This window comes from Octopus bimaculoides, chromosome 1, assembly GCF_046866305.1.
Source record: "Octopus bimaculoides isolate indiv1 chromosome 1, ASM4686630v1, whole genome shotgun sequence".
Classification (NCBI taxonomy): Eukaryota; Metazoa; Mollusca; class Cephalopoda; order Octopoda; family Octopodidae; genus Octopus; species Octopus bimaculoides.
The window spans coordinates 24628165-24645541 of record NC_142928.1 but is presented as its reverse complement, the minus strand read 5'-3'; the positions used below and the strand labels follow the sequence as shown (position 1 = coordinate 24645541).

General features: G+C 41.0%; 7 non-coding genes across 7 annotated transcripts; all 7 read left to right on the top strand.

Annotated features, from left to right (window-relative positions):
* The first annotated feature begins 2315 nt into the window (after window positions 1-2315).
* On the top strand, window positions 2316-2388 carry Trnar-ucg (transfer RNA arginine (anticodon UCG)). Its single transcript has one exon. It is a non-coding gene; the product is annotated as a tRNA-Arg (tRNA).
* A 2284-nt stretch (window positions 2389-4672) lies between these two features.
* On the top strand, window positions 4673-4745 carry Trnar-ucg (transfer RNA arginine (anticodon UCG)). Its single transcript has one exon. It is a non-coding gene; the product is annotated as a tRNA-Arg (tRNA).
* Window positions 4746-7081: 2336 nt separating this feature from the next.
* Window positions 7082-7154, top strand: Trnar-ucg (transfer RNA arginine (anticodon UCG)). The gene has a single exon. It is a non-coding gene; the product is annotated as a tRNA-Arg (tRNA).
* Window positions 7155-9434: 2280 nt separating this feature from the next.
* On the top strand, window positions 9435-9507 carry Trnar-ucg (transfer RNA arginine (anticodon UCG)). The gene has a single exon. It is a non-coding gene; the product is annotated as a tRNA-Arg (tRNA).
* Window positions 9508-11837: 2330 nt separating this feature from the next.
* On the top strand, window positions 11838-11910 carry Trnar-ucg (transfer RNA arginine (anticodon UCG)). Its single transcript has one exon. It is a non-coding gene; the product is annotated as a tRNA-Arg (tRNA).
* A 2280-nt stretch (window positions 11911-14190) lies between these two features.
* Trnar-ucg (transfer RNA arginine (anticodon UCG)) lies at window positions 14191-14263 on the top strand. The gene has a single exon. It is a non-coding gene; the product is annotated as a tRNA-Arg (tRNA).
* Window positions 14264-16543: 2280 nt separating this feature from the next.
* Trnar-ucg (transfer RNA arginine (anticodon UCG)) lies at window positions 16544-16616 on the top strand. The gene has a single exon. It is a non-coding gene; the product is annotated as a tRNA-Arg (tRNA).
* Window positions 16617-17377: the final 761 nt, after the last annotated feature.

Below are 17377 nucleotides of genomic sequence, written 5' to 3'. Positions count from 1 at the left end.
AAATTCTTTTTCTTTTATAAACCTTTCGCTAAAGTGGTACTACGGTACCTCCGCTCATCCTGTTAGGGGCCTATTTAGTTGTGGCCATTCATAGACACCATCTCCGTCCGCTCGCCCTTGACCTTGTGGAGCATTAAGGATGTAACAGTTGTAGAACGGCCGCATCAGTACTTGACTTGTAGGCTACAGGCTAAAGTGCAAATATGTCTGCCGCTTAGCCCAATAGATAAGGCGTCTAACTTCGAATGAGTAGATTGAAAGCTCGAGTCTCGCCGTGATCGAGTCATTTTTTCATTCTTTTTAACTACTCGCTGAAGTGGTACCTCGAAAGTTCACTCTCGACCCACTATAGTTTCATAATATGTACAGAACTTTTGCTCATAATGTTAGGGGACTATTTAGTTATGGCTATACATAGATACCATCTTCGTCCTCCCACTTTTGATCCTGCGAAATATTAAGGATGTGACAGTTGGAGTAAGAAACGGCTGTATCAGTACTTGGCTTGTAGGCTACAGCTGAATAATTTGGAGCAACAGGAAATGAACTGCTTTAATGAAGGTCACAACGCGCCGCCCAATTCAGGAATTTAACCCCCAACCTTTATAATCTTGGTCACGAGCCTTGTCACAAAGGTGGTATTTCATATCATTGAGAGACCTTCTATGGTGTCGTTCATCCTTGCTGTAGATATCTCTAAGCAACCAAATCGACGTATCATCTTAGTTTATCTTTTAAAATAAAATAATTTAAATAGGTTGAGTAATATAATAAAAGATAAACCGTCGGAACAAAAGTCATGTTGGACATAGCGAAAGATTTTGATCACAATTCTTCACAATCAAAGTTAGTATACGGCTAATCGGTAAAAACAATGACAACAAATTCGTCTTCGGAATAGCTGGTCCCAAGATTAGAAAATCTTCTCATGGTTTGCAGAACAAAAATAGAAAGTAATTATAGACGTGCAACATATAACAGTAATCTAATTACCAAATTAATCAGAGATTCTGCAATAAAAGAAATTGGCCGACCACGACGAGACACGACCTCGCCATCTTTTGATTCGAAGTCAGACGCCCTATCCATTAGGCCACGTGGCCAGCTTTACTACCTGTTTTAAAATGTGTGTGTGTGTGTGTGTGTGTGTGTGTGTGTGTGTGTGTGTGTGTGTGTGTGTTTGTGCACATGCGGAGAAGCTTTTCTTTTAGACATTTTATTAAAATTAAAACCGTGAGTGCATTTCGCAACTTATTTGCTGCATTTTAATCAACGTTTGTAGATAATGTAGAAGTTGAAAGAAGTGAGTTGCTTATAACTAAGTGATCAGATGGTGTAATTCATCGGAAAAAGAAAAGCAATGGAGGCGAGGGATCAGTTCAGTGAGATGCAGAGACATAAGGGTCAAAAGTTCTAATATGGTACTTCAATGAAGAAAGAATTGTAGAATCTGGAATTCATCGTTAAAATGGTTGACTATGTAGGGCTACAGACGGGTTTGAAAGCAATTGGAGGGCAATAACAATAAGCAAAAGACATTGTTGGTGTCAGAGACATAGGAAAGTGGACAATGACCAAATAGGATATAAAGGCCAGTAATGCCGTTGTAGTGAAGTCAGAGGGGTGGTCCACACCGAGCGACGCTTTTATAAGGTCAACCGTTCTGGGTCTCATGTATAAGCCTCTAGTCGAGGAGGAAATGGGATCAAGCCTGCCTCACGTGCCAGACACTCTAGCTACGTCCCTAGCGTGGGTGAAAGTAAACAGATAAGAGTTTTGTGAGGTAATAACAGCGAGGACGAGAGAACAGTCATGGTTGTTGGCTTTATAAAGTTTAGACGTGAGGTAGATAGCGATAGATTTGTAGTGTGTAAATCTTGATGTTAATGGATTTAGTGGTAAGAAGAAAGAATGAAATTAGTTGGTATACGGTGCTAGAGATGAACGTTTAGTCACGCCACCAATTACATGTAATCTAAGCTTGAAAAGGGAGTTTTCTTTGTTGGATCTCAGCTCAACACAACACATCAATGCTGCCGAACGAGACTGGTGTCAGCCGAGTTTGGCATATTGATCGGTGATATGGTAGTGACTTTTCCTGTTATGGGAAAAGAATTGTAACTTTGTCCAGCGGAGAAAACACTCGGTAGAGACCCGAGTCTGTGACTAGTGTCTACTAAGTGTATAGCGGCCGAAACATTTGGAACCTTTCACAAGCGGAGTACTTCTCTCAGTTACTCCTCAAGCAACAAACACGGACATACGTAATTTATTTTATGAAATATATATATTATTCTAAACATGTAAATACAGACGGCCGTGTGGCCTAATGGATAAGGCGTCTGACTTCGAATCAGAAGATTGCGAGTTCGAGTCTCGTCGTGGTCGAAATTCTTGTTCTTTTATAAACCTTTCGCTAAAGTGGTACTACGGTACCTCCGCTCATCCTGTTAGGGGCCTATTTAGTTGTGGCCATTCATAGACACCATCTCCGTCCGCTCGCCCTTGACCTTGTGGAGCATTAAGGATGTAACAGTTGTAGAACGGCCGCATCAGTACTTGACTTGTAGGCTACAGGCTAAAGTGCAAATATGTCTGCCGCTTAGCCCAATAGATAAGGCGTCTAACTTCGAATGAGTAGATTGAAAGCTCGAGTCTCGCCGTGATCGAGTCATTTTTTCTTTCTTTTTAACTACTCGCTGAAGTGGTACCTCGAAAGTTCACTCTCGACCCACTATAGTTTCATAATATGTACAGAACTTTTGCTCATAATGTTAGGGGACTATTTAGTTATGGCTATACATAGATACCATCTTCGTCCTCCCACTTTTGATCCTGCGAAATATTAAGGATGTGACAGTTGGAGTAAGAAACGGCTGTATCAGTACTTGGCTTGTAGGCTACAGCTGAATAACTTGGAGCAACAGGAAATGAACTGCTTTAATGAAGGTCACAACGCGCCGCCCAATTCAGGAATTTAACCCCCAACCTTTATAATCTTGGTCACGAGCCTTGTCACAAAGGTGGCATTTCATATCATTGAGAGACCTTCAATGGTGTCGTTCATGATTGCTGTAGATATCTCTAAGCAACCAAATCGACGTATCATCTTAGTTTATCTTTTAAAATAAAATAATTTAAATAGGTTGAGTAATATAATCAAAGATAAACCGTCGGAACAAAAGTCATGTTGGACATAGCGAAAGATTTTGATCACAATTCTTCACAATCAAAGTTAGTATACGGCTAATCGGTAAAAACAATGACAACAAATTCGTTTTCGGAAGAGCTGGTCCCAAGATTAGAAGATCTTCTCACGGTTTGCAGAACAAAAATGGAAAGTAATTATAGACGTGCAACATATAACAGTAATCTAATTACCAAATTAATCAGAGATTCTGCAATAAAAGAAATTGGCCGACCACGACGAGACACAATCGCGCCATCTTTTGATTCGAAGTCAGACGCCCTATCCATTAGGCCACGTGGCCAGCCTGACTACCTGTTTTACAATGTGTGTGTGTGTGTGTGTGTGTTTGTGCACATGCGGAGAAGCTTTTCTTTTAGACATTTTATTAAAATTAAAACCGTGAGTGCATTCTGCAACTTATTTGCTGCATTTTAATCAACGTTTGTAGATAATGTAGAAGTTGAAAGAAGTGAGTTGCTCATAACTAAGTGATCAGATGGTGTAATTCATCGGAAAAAGAAAAGCAATGGAGGCGAGGGATCAGTTCAGTGAGATGCAGAGACATAAGGGTCAAAAGTTCTAATATGGTACTTCAATGAAGAAAGAATTGTAGAATCTGGAATTCATCGTTAAAATGGTTGACTATGTAGGACTACAGGCGGGTTTGAAAGCAATTGGAGGGCAATAACAATAAGCAAAAGTCATTGTTGGTGTCAGAGACATAGGAAAGTGGACAATGACCAAATAGGATATAAAGGCCAGTAATACCGTTGTAGTGAAGTCAGAGGGGTGGTCCACACCGAGCGACGCTTTTATAAGGTCAACCGTTCTGGGTCTCATGTATAAGCCTCTAGTCGAGGAGGAAATGGGATCAAGCCTGCCTCACGTGCCAGACACTCTAGCTACGTCTCTAGCGTGGGTGAAAGCAAACAGATAAGAGTTGTGTATGGTAATACCAGCGAGGGCGAGAGAACAGTCATGGTTGTTGGCTTTATAAAGTTTAGACAAAGGTAGATAGCGATAGATTTGTAGTGTGTAAATCTTGATGTTAATGGATTTAGTGGTAAGAAGAAAGAATGAAATTAGTTGGTATACGGTGCTAGAGATGAACGTTTAGTCACGCCACCAATTACATGTAATCTAAGCTTGAAAAGGGAGTTTTCTTTGTTGGATCTCAGCTCAACACAACACATCAATGCTGCCGAACGAGACTGGTGTCAGCCGAGTTTGGCATATTGATCGGTGATATGGTAGTGACTTTTCCTGTTATGGGAAAAGAATTGTAACTTTGTCCAGCGGAGAAAACACTCGGTAGAGACCCGAGTCTGTGACTAGTGTCTACTAAGTGTATAGCGGCCGAAACATTTGGAACCTTTCACAAGCGGAGTACTTCTCTCAGTTACTCCTCAAGCAACAAACACGCCCACATGCGTAATTTATTTTATGAAATATATATATTATTCTAAACCTGCGCATACCGACGGCCGCGTGGCCTAATGGATAAGGCGTCTGACTTCGAATCAGAAGATTGCGAGTTCGAGTCTCGTCGTGGTCGAAAGTCTTTTTCTTTTATAAACCTTTCGCTAAAGTGGTACTACGGTACCACCGCTCATCCTGTTAGGGGCCTATTTAGTTGTGGCCATTCATAGACACCATCTCCGTCCGCTCGCCCTTGACCTTGTGGAGCATTAAGGATGTAACAGTTGTAGAACGGCCGCATCAGTACTTGACTTGTAGGCTACAGGCTAAAGTGCAAATATGTCTGCCGCTTAGCCCAATAGATAAGGCGTCTTACTTCGAATGAGTAGATTGAAAGCTCGAGTCTCGCCGTGATCGAGTCATTTTTTCTTTCTTTTTAACTACTCGCTGAAGTGGTACCTCGAAAGTTCACTCTCGACCCACTATAGTTTCATAATATGTACAGTACTTTTGCTCATAATGTTAGGGGACTATTTAGTTATGGCTATACATAGATACCATCTTCGTCCTCCCACTTTTGATCCTGCGAAATATTAAGGATGTGACAGTTGGAGTAAGAAACGGCTGTATCAGTACTTGGCTTGTAGGCTACAGCTGAATAACTTGGAGCAACAGGAAATGAACTGCTTTAATGAAGGTCACAACGCGCCGCCCAATTCAGGAATTTAACCCCCAACCTTTATAATCTTGGTCACGAGCCTTGTCACAAAGGTGGTATTTCATATCATTGAGAGACCTTCTATGGTGTCGTTCATCCTTGCTGTAGATATCTCTAAGCAACCAAATCGACGTATCATCTTAGTTTATCTTTTAAAATAAAATAATTTAAATAGGTTGAGTAATATAATCAAAGATAAACCGTCGGAACAAAAGTCATGTTGGACATAGCGAAAGATTTTGATCACAATTCTTCACAATCAAATTTAGTATACGGCTAATCGGTAAAAACAATGACAACAAATTCGTCTTCGGAATAGCTGGTCCCAAGATTAGAAAATCTTCTCATGGTTTGCAGAACTAAAATAGAAAGTAATTATAGACGTGCAACATATAACAGTAATCTAATTACCAAATTAATCAGAGATTCTGCAATAAAAGAAATTGGCCGACCACGACGAGACACGACCTCGCCATCTTTTGATTCGAAGCCAGACGCCCTATCCATTAGGCCACGTGGCCAGCTTAACTACCTGTTTTAAAATGTGTGTGTGTGTGTGTGTGTGTGTGTGTGTGTGTGTGTGTGTGTGTGTGTGTGTGTGTGTGTGTGTGTGTGTGTTTGTGCACATGCGGAGAAGCTTTTCTTTTAGACATTTTATTAAAATTAAAACCGTGAGTGCATTCCGCAACTTATTTGCTGCATTTTAATCAACGTTTGTAGATAATGTAGAAGTTGAAAGAAGTGAGTTGCTTATAACTAAGTGATCAGATGGTGTAATTCATCGGAAAAAGAAAAGCAATGGAGGCGAGGGATCAGGTCAGTGAGATGCAGAGACATAAGGGTCAAAAGTTCTAATATGGTACTTCAATGAAGAAAGAATTGTAGAATGTGGAATTCATCGTTAAAATGGTTGACTATGTAGGACTACAGGCGGGTTTGAAAGCAATTGGAGGGCAATAACAATAAGCAAAAGACATTGTTGGTGTCAGAGACATAGGAAAGTGGACAATGACCAAATAGGATATAAAGGCCAGTAATACCGTTGTAGTGAAGTCAGAGGGGTGGTCCACACCGAGCGACGCTTTTATAAGGTCAACCGTTCTGGGTCTCATGTATAAGCCTCTAGTCGAGGAGGAAATGGGATCAAGCCTGCCTCACGTGCCAGACACTCTAGCTACGTCTCTAGCGTGGGTGAAAGCAAACAGATAAGAGTTGTGTATGGTAATACCAGCGAGGACGAGAGAACAGTCATGGTTGTTGGCTTTATAAAGTTTAGACAAAGGTAGATAGCGATAGATTTGTAGTGTGTAAATCTTGATGTTAATGGATTTAGTGGTAAGAAGAAAGAATGAAATTAGTTGGTATACGGTGCTAGAGATGAACGTTTAGTCACGCCACCAATTACATGTAATCTAAGCTTGAAAAGGGAGTTTTCTTTGTTGGATCTCAGCTCAACACAACACATCAATGCTGCCGAACGAGACTGGTGTCAGCCGAGTTTGGCATATTGATCGGTGATATGGTAGTGACTTTTCCTGTTATGGGAAAAGAATTGTAACTTTGTCCAGCGGAGAAAACACTCGGTAGAGACCCGAGTCTGTGACTAGTGTCTACTAAGTGTATAGCGGCCGAAACATTTGGAATATTTCACAAGCGGAGTACTTCTCTCAGTTACTCCTCAAGCAACAAACACGCCCACATGCGTAATTTATTTTATGAAATATATATATTATTCTAAACCTGCTGACACCGACGGCCGCGTGGCCTAATGGATAAGGCGTCTGACTTCGAATCAGAAGATTGCGAGTTCGAGTCTCGTCGTGGTCGAAATTCTTTTTCTTTTATAAACCTTTCGCTAAAGTGGTACTACGGTACCTCCGCTCATCCTGTTAGGGGCCTATTTAGTTGTGGCCATTCATAGACACCATCTCCGTCCGCTCGCCCTTGACCTTGTGGAGCATTAAGGATGTAACAGTTGTAGAACGGCCGCATCAGTACTTGACTTGTAGACTACAGGCTAAAGTGCAAATATGTCTGCCGCTTAGCCCAATAGATAAGGCGTCTAACTTCGAATGAGTAGATTGAAAGCTCGAGTCTCGCCGTGATCGAGTCATTTTTTCTTTCTTTTTAACTACTCGCTGAAGTGGTACCTCGAAAGTTCACTCTCGACCCACTATAGTTTCATAATATGTACAGTACTTTTGCTCATAATGTTAGGGGACTATTTAGTTATGGCTATACATAGATACCATCTTCGTCCTCCCACTTTTGATCCTGCGAAATATTAAGGATGTGACAGTTGGAGTAAGAAACGGCTGTATCAGTACTTGGCTTGTAGGCTACAGCTGAATAACTTGGAGCAACAGGAAATGAACTGCTTTAATGAAGGTCACAACGCGCCGCCCAATTCAGGAATTTAACCCCCAACCTTTATAATCTTGGTCACGAGCCTTGTCACAAAGGTGGTATTTCATATCATTGAGAGACCTTCTATGGTGTCGTTCATCCTTGCTGTAGATATCTCTAAGCAACCAAATCGACGTATCATCTTAGTTTATCTTTTAAAATAAAATAATTTAAATAGGTTGAGTAATATAATCAAAGATAAACCGTCGGAACAAAAGTCATGTTGGACATAGCGAAAGATTTTGATCACAATTCTTCACAATCAAATTTAGTATACGGCTAATCGGTAAAAACAATGACAACAAATTCGTCTTCGGAATAGCTGGTCCCAAGATTAGAAAATCTTCTCATGGTTTGCAGAACTAAAATAGAAAGTAATTATAGACGTGCAACATATAACAGTAATCTAATTACCAAATTAATCAGAGATTCTGCAATAAAAGAAATTGGCCGACCACGACGAGACACGACCTCGCCATCTTTTGATTCGAAGTCAGACGCCCTATCCATTAGGCCACGTGGCCAGCTTAACTACCTGTTTTAAAATGTGTGTGTGTGTGTGTGTTTGTGCACATGCGGAGAAGCTTTTCTTTTAGACATTTTATTAAAATTAAAACCGTGAGTGCATTCCGCAACTTATTTGCTGCATTTTAATCAACGTTTGTAGATAATGTAGAAGTTGAAAGAAGTGAGTTGCTTATAACTAAGTGATCAGATGGTGTTATTCATCGGAAAAAGAAAAGCAATGGAGGCGAGGGATCAGGTCAGTGAGATGCAGAGACATAAGGGTCAAAAGTTCTAATATGGTACTTCAATGAAGAAAGAATTGTAGAATCTGGAATTCATCGTTAAAATGGTTGACTATGTAGGACTACAGGCGGGTTTGAAAGCAATTGGAGGGCAATAACAATAAGCAAAAGACATTGTTGGTGTCAGAGACATAGGAAAGTGGACAATGACCAAATAGGATATAAAGGCCAGTAATACCGTTGTAGTGAAGTCAGAGGGGTGGTCCACACCGAGCGACGCTTTTATAAGGTCAACCGTTCTGGGTCTCATGTATAAGCCTCTAGTCGAGGAGGAAATGGGATCAAGCCTGCCTCACGTGCCAGACACTCTAGCTACGTCTCTAGCGTGGGTGAAATCAAACAGATAAGAGTTGTGTATGGTAATACCAGCGAGGACGAGAGAACAGTCATGGTTGTTGGCTTTATAAAGTTTAGACAACGGTAGATAGCGATAGATTTGTAGTGTCTAAATCCTGATGTTAATGGATTTAGTGGTAAGAAGAATGAATGAAATTAGTTGGTATACGGTGCTAGAGATGAACGTTTAGTCACGCCACCAATTACATGTAATCTAAGCTTGAAAAGGGAGTTTTCTTTGTTGGATCTCAGCTCAACACAACACATCAATGCTGCCGAACGAGACTGGTGTCAGCCGAGTTTGGCATATTGATCGGTGATATGGTAGTGACTTTTCCTGTTATGGGAAAAGAATTGTAACTTTGTCCAGCGGAGAAAACACTCGGTAGAGACCCGTGTCTGTGCCTAGTGTCTACTAAGTGTATAGCGGCCGAAACATTTGGAACCTTTCACAAGCGGAGTACTTCTCTCAGTTACTCCTCAAGCAACAAACACGCCCACATGCGTAATTTATTTTATGAAATATATGTATTATTCTAAACTTGTTAATACAGACGGCCGGGTGGCCTAATGGATAAGGCGTCTGACTTCGAATCAGAAGATTGCGAGTTCGAGTCTCGTCGTGGTCGAAATTCTTTTTCTTTTATAAACCTTTCGCTAAAGTGGTACTACGGTACCTCCGCTCATCCTGTTAGGGGCCTATTTAGTTGTGGCCATTCATAGACACCATCTCCGTCCGCTCGCCCTAGACCTTGTGGAGCATTAAGGATGTAACAGTTGTAGAACGGCCGCATCAGTACTTGACTTGTAGGCTACAGGCTAAAGTGCAAATATGTCTGCCGCTTAGCCCAATAGATAAGGCGTCTAACTTCGAATGAGTAGATTGAAAGCTCGAGTCTCGCCGTGATCGAGTCATTTTTTCTTTCTTTTTAACTACTCGCTGAAGTGGTACCTCGAAAGTTCACTCTCGACCCACTATAGTTTCATAATATGTACAGTACTTTTGCTCATAATGTTAGGGGACTATTTAGTTATGGCTATACATAGATACCATCTTCGTCCTCCCACTTTTGATCCTGCGAAATATTAAGGATGTGACAGTTGGAGTAAGAAACGGCTGTATCAGTACTTGGCTTGTAGGCTACAGCTGAATAACTTGGAGCAACAGGAAATGAACTGCTTTAATGAAGGTCACAACGCGCCGCCCAATTCAGGAATTTAACCCCCAACCTTTATAATCTTGGTCACGAGCCTTGTCACAAAGGTGGTATTTCATATCATTGAGAGACCTTCTATGGTGTCGTTCATCCTTGCTGTAGATATCTCTAAGCAACCAAATCGACGTATCATCTTAGTTTATCTTTTAAAATAAAATAATTTAAATAGGTTGAGTAATATAATCAAAGATAAACCGTCGGAACAAAAGTCATGTTGGACATAGCGAAAGATTTTGATCACAATTCTTCACAATCAAATTTAGTATACGGCTAATCGGTAAAAACAATGACAACAAATTCGTCTTCGGAATAGCTGGTCCCAAGATTAGAAAATCTTCTCATGGTTTGCAGAACTAAAATAGAAAGTAATTATAGACGTGCAACATATAACAGTAATCTAATTACCAAATTAATCAGAGATTCTGCAATAAAAGAAATTGGCCGACCACGACGAGACACGACCTCGCCATCTTTTGATTCGAAGCCAGACGCCCTATCCATTAGGCCACGTGGCCAGCTTAACTACCTGTTTTAAAATGTGTGTGTGCGTGTGTGTGTGTGTGTGTGTGTGTGTGTGTGTGTGTGTGTGTGTGTGTGTGTGTGTGTTTGTGCACATGCGGAGAAGCTTTTCTTTTAGACATTTTATTAAAATTAAAACCGTGAGTGCATTCCGCAACTTATTTGCTGCATTTTAATCAACGTTTGTAGATAATGTAGAAGTTGAAAGAAGTGAGTTGCTTATAACTAAGTGATCAGATGGTGTAATTCATCGGAAAAAGAAAAGCAATGGAGGCGAGGGATCAGGTCAGTGAGATGCAGAGACATAAGGGTCAAAAGTTCTAATATGGTACTTCAATGAAGAAAGAATTGTAGAATGTGGAATTCATCGTTAAAATGGTTGACTATGTAGGACTACAGGCGGGTTTGAAAGCAATTGGAGGGCAATAACAATAAGCAAAAGACATTGTTGGTGTCAGAGGCATAGGAAAGTGGACAATGACCAAATAGGATATAAAGGCCAGTAATACCGTTGTAGTGAAGTCAGAGGGGTGGTCCACACCGAGCGACGCTTTTATAAGGTCAACCGTTCTGGGTCTCATGTATAAGCCTCTAGTCGAGGAGGAAATGGGATCAAGCCTGCCTCACGTGCCAGACACTCTAGCTACGTCTCTAGCGTGGGTGAAAGCAAACAGATAAGAGTTGTGTATGGTAATACCAGCGAGGACGAGAGAACAGTCATGGTTGTTGGCTTTATAAAGTTTAGACAAAGGTAGATAGCGATAGATTTGTAGTGTGTAAATCTTGATGTTAATGGATTTAGTGGTAAGAAGAAAGAATGAAATTAGTTGGTATACGGTGCTAGAGATGAACGTTTAGTCACGCCACCAATTACATGTAATCTAAGCTTGAAAAGGGAGTTTTCTTTGTTGGATCTCAGCTCAACACAACACATCAATGCTGCCGAACGAGACTGGTGTCAGCCGAGTTTGGCATATTGATCGGTGATATGGTAGTGACTTTTCCTGTTATGGGAAAAGAATTGTAACTTTGTCCAGCGGAGAAAACACTCGGTAGAGACCCGAGTCTGTGACTAGTGTCTACTAAGTGTATAGCGGCCGAAACATTTGGAATATTTCACAAGCGGAGTACTTCTCTCAGTTACTCCTCAAGCAACAAACACGCCCACATGCGTAATTTATTTTATGAAATATATATATTATTCTAAACCTGCTGACACCGACGGCCGCGTGGCCTAATGGATAAGGCGTCTGACTTCGAATCAGAAGATTGCGAGTTCGAGTCTCGTCGTGGTCGAAATTCTTTTTCTTTTATAAACCTTTCGCTAAAGTGGTACTACGGTACCTCCGCTCATCCTGTTAGGGGCCTATTTAGTTGTGGCCATTCATAGACACCATCTCCGTCCGCTCGCCCTTGACCTTGTGGAGCATTAAGGATGTAACAGTTGTAGAACGGCCGCATCAGTACTTGACTTGTAGACTACAGGCTAAAGTGCAAATATGTCTGCCGCTTAGCCCAATAGATAAGGCGTCTAACTTCGAATGAGTAGATTGAAAGCTCGAGTCTCGCCGTGATCGAGTCATTTTTTCTTTCTTTTTAACTACTCGCTGAAGTGGTACCTCGAAAGTTCACTCTCGACCCACTATAGTTTCATAATATGTACAGTACTTTTGCTCATAATGTTAGGGGACTATTTAGTTATGGCTATACATAGATACCATCTTCGTCCTCCCACTTTTGATCCTGCGAAATATTAAGGATGTGACAGTTGGAGTAAGAAACGGCTGTATCAGTACTTGGCTTGTAGGCTACAGCTGAATAACTTGGAGCAACAGGAAATGAACTGCTTTAATGAAGGTCACAACGCGCCGCCCAATTCAGGAATTTAACCCCCAACCTTTATAATCTTGGTCACGAGCCTTGTCACAAAGGTGGTATTTCATATCATTGAGAGACCTTCTATGGTGTCGTTCATCCTTGCTGTAGATATCTCTAAGCAACCAAATCGACGTATCATCTTAGTTTATCTTTTAAAATAAAATAATTTAAATAGGTTGAGTAATATAATCAAAGATAAACCGTCGGAACAAAAGTCATGTTGGACATAGCGAAAGATTTTGATCACAATTCTTCACAATCAAATTTAGTATACGGCTAATCGGTAAAAACAATGACAACAAATTCGTCTTCGGAATAGCTGGTCCCAAGATTAGAAAATCTTCTCATGGTTTGCAGAACTAAAATAGAAAGTAATTATAGACGTGCAACATATAACAGTAATCTAATTACCAAATTAATCAGAGATTCTGCAATAAAAGAAATTGGCCGACCACGACGAGACACGACCTCGCCATCTTTTGATTCGAAGTCAGACGCCCTATCCATTAGGCCACGTGGCCAGCTTAACTACCTGTTTTAAAATGTGTGTGTGTGTGTGTGTTTGTGCACATGCGGAGAAGCTTTTCTTTTAGACATTTTATTAAAATTAAAACCGTGAGTGCATTCCGCAACTTATTTGCTGCATTTTAATCAACGTTTGTAGATAATGTAGAAGTTGAAAGAAGTGAGTTGCTTATAACTAAGTGATCAGATGGTGTTATTCATCGGAAAAAGAAAAGCAATGGAGGCGAGGGATCAGGTCAGTGAGATGCAGAGACATAAGGGTCAAAAGTTCTAATATGGTACTTCAATGAAGAAAGAATTGTAGAATCTGGAATTCATCGTTAAAATGGTTGACTATGTAGGACTACAGGCGGGTTTGAAAGCAATTGGAGGGCAATAACAATAAGCAAAAGACATTGTTGGTGTCAGAGACATAGGAAAGTGGACAATGACCAAATAGGATATAAAGGCCAGTAATACCGTTGTAGTGAAGTCAGAGGGGTGGTCCACACCGAGCGACGCTTTTATAAGGTCAACCGTTCTGGGTCTCATGTATAAGCCTCTAGTCGAGGAGGAAATGGGATCAAGCCTGCCTCACGTGCCAGACACTCTAGCTACGTCTCTAGCGTGGGTGAAATCAAACAGATAAGAGTTGTGTATGGTAATACCAGCGAGGACGAGAGAACAGTCATGGTTGTTGGCTTTATAAAGTTTAGACAACGGTAGATAGCGATAGATTTGTAGTGTCTAAATCCTGATGTTAATGGATTTAGTGGTAAGAAGAATGAATGAAATTAGTTGGTATACGGTGCTAGAGATGAACGTTTAGTCACGCCACCAATTACATGTAATCTAAGCTTGAAAAGGGAGTTTTCTTTGTTGGATCTCAGCTCAACACAACACATCAATGCTGCCGAACGAGACTGGTGTCAGCCGAGTTTGGCATATTGATCGGTGATATGGTAGTGACTTTTCCTGTTATGGGAAAAGAATTGTAACTTTGTCCAGCGGAGAAAACACTCGGTAGAGACCCGTGTCTGTGCCTAGTGTCTACTAAGTGTATAGCGGCCGAAACATTTGGAACCTTTCACAAGCGGAGTACTTCTCTCAGTTACTCCTCAAGCAACAAACACGCCCACATGCGTAATTTATTTTATGAAATATATGTATTATTCTAAACTTGTTAATACAGACGGCCGGGTGGCCTAATGGATAAGGCGTCTGACTTCGAATCAGAAGATTGCGAGTTCGAGTCTCGTCGTGGTCGAAATTCTTTTACTTTTATAAACCTTTCGCTAAAGTGGTACTACGGTACCTCCGCTCATCCTGTTAGGGGCCTATTTAGTTGTGGCCATTCATAGACACCATCTCCGTCCGCTCGCCCTAGACCTTGTGGAGCATTAAGGATGTAACAGTTGTAGAACGGCCGCATCAGTACTTGACTTGTAGGCTAAAGTGCAAATATGTCTGCCGCTTAGCCCAATAGATAAGGCGTCTAACTTCGAATGAGTAGATTGAAAGCTCGAGTCTCGCTGAAGTGGTACCTCGAAAGTTCACTCTCGACCGACTATAGTTTCATAATATGTACAGTAATTTTGCTCATAATGTTAGGGGACTATTTAGTTATGGCTATACATAGATACCATCTTCGTCCTCCCACTTTTGATCCTGCGAAATATTAAGGATGTGACAGTTGGAGTAAGAAACGGCTGTATCAGTACTTGGCTTGTAGGCTACAGCTGAATAACTTGGAGCAACAGGAAATGAACTGCTTTAATGAAGGTCACAACGCGCCGCCCAATTCAGGAATTTAACCCCCAACCTTTTTAATCTTGGTCACGAGCCTTGTCACAAAGGTGGCATTTCATATCATTGAGAGACCTTCAATGGTGTCGTTCATGATTGCTGTAGATATCTCTAAGCAACCAACTCGACGTATCATCTTAGTTTATCTTTTAAAATAAAATAATTTAAATAGGTTGAGTAATATAATCAAAGATAAACCGTCGGAACAAAAGTCATGTTGGACATAGCGAAAGATTTTGATCACAATTCTTCACAATCAAAGTTAGTATACGGCTAATCGGTAAAAACAATGACAACAAATTCGTCTTCGGAAGAGCTGGTCCCAAGATTAGAAGATCTTCTCATGGTTTGCAGAACAAAAATAGAAAGTAATTATAGACGTGCAACATATAACAGTAATCTAATTACCAAATTAATCAGAGATTCTGCAATAAAAGAAATTGTCCGACCACGACGAGACACAATCTCGCTATCTTTTGATTCGAAGTCAGACGCCCTATCCATTAGGCCACGTGGCCAGCCTGACTACCTGTTTTACAATGTGTGTGTGTGTGTGTGTGTGTGTGTGTGTGTGTGTGTGTGTGTGTGTGTGTGTGTGTGTGTGTTTGTGCACATGTGGAGAAGCTTTTCTTTTAGACATTTTATTAAAATTAAAACCGTGAGTGCATTCCGCAACTTATTTGCTACATTTTAATCAACGTTTGTAGATAATGTAGAAGTTGAAAGAATTGAGTTGCTTATAACTAAGTGATCAGATGGTGTAATTCATCGGAAAAAGAAAAGCAATGGAGGCGAGGGATCAGGTCAGTGAGATGCAGAGACATAAGGGTCAAAAGTTCTAATATGGTACTTCAATGAAGAAAAAATTGTAGAATCTGGAATTCATCGTTAAAATGGTTGACTATGTAGGACTACAGGCGGGTTTGAAAGCAATTGGAGGGCAATAACAATAAGCAAAATACATTGTTGGTGTCAGAGACATAGGAAAGGGGACAATGACCAAATAGGATATAAAAGCCAGTAATACCGTTGTAGTGAAGTCAGAGGGGTGGTCCACACCGAGCGACGCTTTTATAAGGTCAACCGTTCTGGGTCTCATGTATAAGCCTCTAGTCGAGGAGGAAATGGGATCAAGCCTGCCTCACGTGCCAGACACTCTAGCTACGTCTCTAGCGTGGGTGAAAGCAAACAGATAAGAGTTGTGTATGGTAATACCAGCGAGGACGAGAGAACAGTCACGGTTGTTGGCTTTATAAAGTTTAGACAAAGGTAGATAGCGATAAATTTGTAGTGTGTAAATCCTGATGTTAATGGATTTAGTGGTAAGAAGAAAGAATGAAATTAGTTGGTATACGGTGCTAGAGATGAACGTTTAGTCACGCCACCAATTACATGTAATCTAAGCTTGAAAAGGGAGTTTTCTTTGTTGGATCTCAGCTCAACACAACACATCAATGCTGCCGAACGAGACTGGTGTCAGCCGAGTTTGGCATATTGATCGGTGATATGGTAGTGACTTTTCCTGTTATGGGAAAAGAATTGTAACTTTGTCCAGCGGAGAAAACACTCGGTAGAGACCCGAGTCTGTGACTAGTGTCTACTAAGTGTATAGCGTCCGAAACATTTGGAACCTTTCACAAGCGGAGTACTTCTCTCAGTTACTCCTCAAGCAACAAACACGCCCACATGCGTAATTTATTTTATGAAATATATATATTATTCTAGACCTGCTAATACCGACGGCCGCGTGGCCTAATGGATAAGGCGTCTGACTTCGAATCAGAAGATTGCGAGTTCGAGTCTCGTCGTGGTCGAAATTCTTCTTGTTTTATAAACCTCTCGCTAAAGTGGTACTACGGTACCTCCGCTCATCCTGTTAGCAGCCTATTTAATTGTGGCCATTCATAGACACCATCTCCATCCGCTCGCCCTTGACCTTGTGGAACATTAAGGATGTGACAGTTGTAGAACGGCCGCATCAGTACTTGACTTGTAGGCTACAGGCTAAAGTGCAAATATGTCTGCCGCTTAGCCCAATGGATAAGGCGTCTAACTTCGAATGAGTAGATTGAAAGCTCGAGTCTCGCCGTGATCGAGTCATTTTTTTGTCTTTCTTTTTAACTACTCGCTGAAGTGGTACCGCGAAAGTTCACTCTCGACCCACTATAGTTCCATAATATGTACAGTACTTTTGCTCATCATTTTATGGGACTATTTTGTTGTGGCCATACATAGATACCATCTTGCTCCTCCCACTCTTGATCCTGTGAAATATTAAGGATGTGACAGTTGGAGTAAGAAACGGCTGTATCAGTACTTGGCTTGTAGGCTACAGCTGAATAAATTGGAGCAACAGGAAATGAACTGCTTTAATGAAGGTCATAACGCGCCGCCCAATTCAGGAATTTAACCCCCAACCTTTATAATCTTGGTCACGAGCCTTGTCACAATGGTGGTATTTCATATCATTGAGAGACCTTCAGTGGTGTCGTTCATCCTTGCTGTAGATATCTCTAAGCAACCAAATCGACGTATCATCTTAGTTTATCTTTTAAAATAAAATAATTTAAATAGG